General features: G+C 33.3%; 1 long non-coding RNA gene across 1 annotated transcript in view; it reads left to right on the plus strand.

Annotated features, from left to right (window-relative positions):
• LOC110267960 overlaps positions 4,802 to 7,301 on the plus strand; it is a 15,765-nt gene continuing 13,265 nt past the window's right edge. The window contains exon 1 of the long non-coding RNA XR_002355947.1: positions 4,802 to 4,915. This is a non-coding gene — a long non-coding RNA (uncharacterized LOC110267960). The remainder of the gene's footprint in view (positions 4,916 to 7,301) is intronic.

A 7,301-nucleotide genomic window follows, 5' to 3' on the forward strand; every position in this document is an offset into this window, starting at 1 on the left:
TAATATTTTTATAGTACAGATTATAGTAAAAAGTATTGAATATTTTCCTAAACTTTTTAAATTTAAATTATTATACACTGTATTAGTTATAATAACTAATTTTATTAAAGGATAAAAATAATATTGTTAGCTCTTTGTTTTCCTTTCATTATATGTTTAAACTCATCAGATCATCATGGAAAAAAAATGTTTAAATATGCTAAATCCATCCTTTTGGCATATTAAAATATTTTTTTACATAAATAGGTTCTGAATTCAAATGTGAAATGAGATTAACCTCTGAAGGTTCTTAACATCAAATGCGTAGGTCGTCGTATCTAAGGTTTAGAATGTCATCAATTGCATCAAATTATAATTTCTTTTAGTAAAATAAAATTTTACAGTTATGCCTCCAATATAATAGTTATCTCCTTTTAATATAATGTCAGTATAGAATTTTTTTAGGTGACAGTTTAAAACTGTGACTATAAATTTTTAAGGTCACAATTTTTAATTTAAAAAAGACGTGGTTATAGACATTTTTAGGTTACAATTTTAAATATGACATAAAAACGAGTAATCTAAAACCTAAAATAATTCTATTAAAAATATGTTCCATTTAAAACCATGACTTTTGGCATTTATTGTCACGATTTTTGAAAATTATGTGACAAAATAATATTTTTTAAAATTTCAGTTTAAAACTGACCATAGATAAAAAGGTATGATTATAGGCTATTTATATTTATGATTTTTAAATGTGACATGAAAAACCGAGGTTTAAAACAAAAAAATGTTGTAGTGTATGTTAACTAAATTTTAAAGATCAATCAAAATGGAATTCTTTAAGAAACAAAAAAGATGTAACACAAATATTCTTTTGTAGAAAACTAAATAATACATGTATGTTCAGTGAGATCTTTCATTTCCTTCTAAATATGGTTGAGAAGCTCAAGCGAACATGGGTTATCATTGTCACAACCAAAATGTTGTAAGTCCAATAAGGGCAATTTCAGAGCTTGACTCTAATTATTCTTCTTTGATAATCATGTGCAACAATAAAGTTGTAACAATCCAAACCACCCGCTAGCATGATATTGTTCGCTTTGGCATACAAGGCCTCACGGTTTTGCCTTTGACGATAGGGATGATAGCCGAAGTCCCCCACACTCACTCGTCAAAACGCGTCATGCTAGCGAGAAGTATCCACACCTTTATAAGGCATGCTTCGTTCCCTTCCCCAACCGATGTGGGACCTTACAATCCACTCCCCTAAGGGAATCCAGCGCCCTCGTTGGCACATCGATCCGGACTCCGGCTCTGATACCATCTGTAACAGTCCAAACCACCCGCTAGCACGATATTGTCCACTTTGGCACACAAGGCCTCACGGTTTTGCCTTTGACGATAGGGATGATAGCCGAAGCCCCCCACACTCACTCGTCAAAACGCGTCATGTTAGGGAGAGGTATCCACACCCTTATAAGACATGCTTCGTTCCCCTCTCCAACCAATGTGGGACCTTACAAAAGTTAACTATAGTAATTTGGAAATCATAGAATGAGTTTGAAATACAAGGATTATTATATTAGATATAATGCATGCTCTTTTCAATAACAATTGGCACAACCATTGATTCATTCATGTGGTCCAATGTATGTGAAAGGTATCTTACACCATTCAAGCCAATATTGTTTTACATTTAAGAAGCTGACAATTGCTGAAATTAGTGTCTGGTACTTTGGTTACTTAGGTAATTATATATAATTCTTTTTGTTTATTTTTTTTGTCAGTGATAAGAGTAATGTAAAATGGTCTCTAAAAGATTATGCGATCTCTATTTTGGTCTCTAAATTTTTTTTTAATCAAATTTATCTCTGAAAAATTTTAAGTTAATCATGTTAGTCTTTTCGTCACTTCCCTCGCTAACACCATTAATAGAAGCTAACCTGGCACATTAGGGATACACGTCGCCATATAAAACAACGTCGTTTTAAGTGTTTGAGAAGCTGACATCAAAACGGTACCGTATTGAATAGCAACGAAGCCAAAACGCTAATTCCTCACACTTCTCTTCACTCTTAGTAAAAAAATCACCTGTTCTTATTGCTCTTTGAACCCAGCAACAATGCTCTGTGGAAGACGACTGAGGCTGGATTCTAAAGCGCGATTATATGGCAGGTGTCGTGTGTGTCTTCTCCGGTGAGAATAGGTTCTTATTTCGTAAACGAGATAGGAAGGAAGGCAACATTTTTGGCGCTACTGCAAGGTATAAAAAACTTTTTTTGTAACCTATATCCTTTCTTTGATTGCAAAAGAGAGAATGAGATTCTTCTAGTTTTTTTTACATGAATGAAATATTGTTCAATTTTGCCCTAGTGTTATTTGTGCTCTAGTGATTTGGTTTGCAATTGATGGTTATCAATGGCTAAGAGAAGGGGGGTTGAATCTTAGCCCCTTTTTGCTGAGTAAAACTTGCTGCCCCTTTTAAAACGCTTAAGGAGATATTTCTGCTTTTTGTCTCGTCACTATTCAATAGACTTTTTCTTTTTGTCTCGTAATCAATGAGGAGATATTTTTCAATTTTGTCTCCTTCGAACAGAATCAGAATTTGAGTAGAGTAGAGAGAGAGAATCACACCCAGAAGTATCCTAGTTCAGCTGCTATGTGCAGTGCAACCTACATCCAGTCTCCATCACAATAATGACGGAATTTCACTATAATCAAACAGATTACAGACACCAATTCTCCCTAGGAACTACCTTTCCTATCCGGGACAAGTCCAGAATCTATCTCCAATCCTGAACTTGACTTGGTCACCCACCAAGCTTTCAACTGCTAAGTGCTAACCCAACTTGCAAGGGGATTCCCACATAATCATGATACACAACACAGATGTACAAAGGACCTCTAAGGACATCTATGGCTTTTTCTTTTAATTTTGTATACTCTGCCTTTTTCCGCTCTATGACTTTTTTATACAAATATCACTGTTTGCTTTTTTTCCATGAGACTCAAGACAGACAAAACTAAACAGAAAAATACAAAATGAAGAACATTGAAGGAGAAGAACTTCTGTTAGCTTGGAAAGCTATAAGAACTCTGTGCTTTTCACTCTTTTCTCCTTGCCTCAAGCCTTGGCTGTTCACCCTTATTATAGAAGGGGAAGCCTCCAAGGTTGAAATAGTTGAACCGAGCTAAACTTCTTCTTCTTCAACACAAAACTGGTTCGGCCAGAGAGAGCAGAGAGAGAACCGAATGTAAAACCCAACATGCAATTATCTTTGCTTCATCCCATCTCACCAAGCTTCATAAATCCGGGCCTTCCATCTTGACTTGCTTCCCAAGAAGGATTTCTGACCCTTGATAAGTCTTTGATGCTTGACAGCTCAATCTGCTCTATCTTCTGCTTCTTCCTCCACGTAGCTACAGTAGCTACCTTCTGTGTTGGTTGATCAAAAGTAGAGACGAGCCATGCCTCTGGGATCTCCTTCCTCTGACCGAATTGGATCTTCACCATTTTCGGGTATGGAGAGCTTGAGACTTCCTCACCACTTCTTACTATAAGTGGCAAAGATCTCAGCCACACCCTATTGTGGATCTTCTTTTTCTTAACGCCATCATCACAATGGACTCTTCCTTGCAACTAGCTTCTCTGTACTTTTTACTGATAGCTTGCTTCATCCCTCATTTTCTGCTAGACAATACCGAAAGAGAGAGGAGAGAGAACAGAGAAAAGCTTGCAATGTAATTAAAGAAGAAAATAAAAATGAGTTATGTTTACATTACCATGCCTAGCCTCTTCTTCCTTCTTCTGATTACTTGCTTCTACCATCTTCTTCTCTGACAGTGAGGTGACCGAATACAAAGAGAGAGAGAAGAGAGAGTAGTAAAAAAAAAAGCTATGGAAGTAATAAGTGATATCAAATAAAATCAACTAAGATCAACTTCCCATACTTTTTGCCTAATAACGTGTAAACTTCAATTAATGCCATCAAATCAATTTGTATTTTCTCTTTCATATTACCAAGGCAATTAATGCAAGTTAAATGAAATTTGAAATCCACCAAATGAGGGGGTGGTATCCGTGGAAGCATGCTGCAATTTAATTAAAGAAATGGATTTCATCATGTTAAATGAGTAAAGAAAATATTGTGCCCCATTTCCTTTTTGATTTCGGACCATCCACTTTGTTGGGCCTCAAATTTGTTTTTCCTGGCCCAACAAGCATAACAATAATTCAGCCACTTAATTTTAAATAATTTTGCACAAGGCTGAAAATTATCATTATGTTGGGCTTTTTGTTGCTTAAACCCAATGACCAAAATCCTGCATACAAAAACAGAAATTATTAATTAAATAATTTGAAACTGAAATTAAATTAATAATTTTTTAAATAATATTTTAATGATGTTTGATCATCATCATATTAAATTAGAGTTTCTCAAACTCATCAGCAATGGAGCAGGTAATTCTATTTTTTTTATTTTGATAGTAATGTGTTTGTTGTGGTAAATAAACTCTTTTGAATGTGTTTAGGCTCGATTTTGTAAGTAGTCTATGGTTTAGAGTTGTTATTTTTAGAACTTGGTTAGAGTTTACGTACTGTGATCGGTAGAGTTAAACATGTAGTAGGCTACGATTTTGAAAACAGAATTAATGAAATGTATTGTTTTCAATTATGTACTGCAGAGAATATAAATGTTAATTTTTCTCAATTTGAAATTATATTTACAAAGACATCAAATTTTCTCCAATTACCTGTGTTGCTCTGATTCCTAAGAATAAGAGCATACATTGTCATTAGATAAAAAATAAAGATAAAAAATTGTTCATGTTCTAAGTAGCATGAAACCAATTCTTGGCACATCCACCTGTTGAAGAAGATTTGTTTGGAACCATCTGAAACAACAATATATAATGTCTCTATCAATAAGTTTCTTTATATGCTATTACTTAGGTAATATCTACAAAAAAAATATAAATACTAATTTTTCTTGTATGCTATTACTAATAAGTTAAACTTTTTTTATTGTCAAAGCTCATATAATCAGATAATGTACAATACAAAATTATTTGTCATTTTGAATTTATTATGAGTTTTATCTTTATTCTTTTGTAGATAGAAAGGACCTCCAATGACATTTGTATTTTATCACATTGAAAAATTTAAAACCGATAAAAGAAAAAAAATAACTTATGAACCAGATCACACAGAAGTATTAATGGGCGTTAAAACAGATATAATAGATATATTTTTTTGTTTAGTCCTTTTATTAAGTTAATGGTAGTAATATAGACTAATATGGTTAGCTTTTTGGATATATCGATTAAACAATGTTGCTGTTTCAGGTTTCAATATATGGAGATATTTAGTTTATCTATATATCATTGTAATCTTGTGCAATTAGGTATAATTATGTAATGTGTTAACTGATTTCATACAATGATTACAATTTAAAGGATAATCTTAATAAAAATAAATTTAATAAAACAGGTTCCTCAATTCATTGCTAAATTAAATAGAATAGGACATATCAATTCGTTCTTCTTCACACACATTACTTTTCTGAATAAAGTTAAAATCTTTATAGCACTATTATTTAAAAATACAAAATATACAAATTAATCCCATAACTAAAATCATAATTATTAATCCAATAAACATAAAAGTTATTAGCATTCTTGTAAATCTGACTTCTGCTTCCAAACTCCCCATTCTCCATGCAATGTTTACTTTTCACTCATCATGATTGCTCTCAACTTCTGCATCAATTTTTGCATCTCCATTTTTTCCATCGTATTCATCTTTATCAACCCGCTTAAAGAAGTTGCAATGGCTGTCCTTCTACAGAAATTTAAAGAATATTATAATTAAAAAGCTCCACAACTAGTAAGAATATTGAAGATGAAAGGAATTCATGAGAACAACTCACCCGTTATCTTGGACATGTATGGAACAATCTATCTGGGTTCTCTGAAGTTCCAGATTTCTTAATCAACGTCTTCAACCCACAATGACATATTAGGTCTTCATTCTTCCTCTTTCTTCGCATAAACGAGCAAGACCCATAGCTACCAAGTGAGTGAGAAGAAACCCCACTATGACGACCTCCGTTTCCACCCCTCATCATGCCCCGGCAACCTCTAATATTAGTCTATGAACCTCTACAACTTAACATCAATGTAAGGGGATATATATGCACTATGATGGGATTAGGGTTTATTAGTTAGGGATTAATTTGACGGAATTTCGTAAAGTTATCGTGCTGGCAGACAACTGGGATGCATGGAGGTGTGCTAACATGGATTCTAACGTGCCACGTCAGTTTTCGTTAACGGCGTTAGTGAGGGAAGTGACAGAAGGACTAACGTGACTAACTTGAAATCTTTCAGAGATAAATTTGATTAAAAAACTCTTTCAGGGACTAAAATAGAGATAGCGTGATGTTCAGGGACCATTTTGACCATTTATTTTAATAATAATAATAATAATAATAATAATAATAATAATAATAATAATAATAATAATAATAATAGAGAAAAAATGATGAAAATAAATAATAGAAATAGAAAAAGAAAGACAAAGAATTGCAATAAAAATGGGACAAAATGGCCCAAAGCAAGGTTCAATAAAAGTCAATGCATATGGGTGGTGATCAAAAAGAGAATGCATGAGTATGTGAAAAAGTGAGAAATGGATAGCTAAGATTGTTTAGAATTGTATAGGTTGTCATAGGTTAGGTGGGAAGTTTAAGTTAATCGAAGATTCAATTTTCAAGCTTACTTGACCATATGCATCCTACCTTGACCCTAGCCCCATTACAACCTATGGGAAATCCCTCATGATATTTGTATGCATGCATAAAGTAATTGTTGATTGTTAGATGAAAAACAAATCTTAGAAAGCATGATTAAGAGATAATTGAGTGAATCAACCCTATACACTTGAGCGATTAGAGCGGATACACATCCGGTGAGGGTTCGATTGCTCAATTACATGTTTCCACCCATGATCATCTCTTTTCTTGCAAGTTTGTAAAATCTTTTTAATAATTCAATTCGATTGTGGGTTTGATTTGACTGCTATGGCTTTAGCCCTTGTACTTAAATATGTTTTCTTGGAAGTTGACTTGTTTTGACTAAGTGGATGCATTCATGTAGATAGATTGTATATAGATAGGTTGCATGTAGTTAGTTCGCATTGAATAAATGTTGATGTCCATTTGCTTCTTCTTGATTTTAGCATGAGGACATGCTTAGTTTAAGTGTGGGGAGATTTGATAAACCCTGATTTCGTGATTTATCTTGTGCTTATTTTG

The sequence above is a fragment of the Arachis ipaensis genome, chromosome B10 (assembly GCF_000816755.2).
Source record: "Arachis ipaensis cultivar K30076 chromosome B10, Araip1.1, whole genome shotgun sequence".
NCBI lineage: Eukaryota > Viridiplantae > Streptophyta > Magnoliopsida > Fabales > Fabaceae > Arachis > Arachis ipaensis.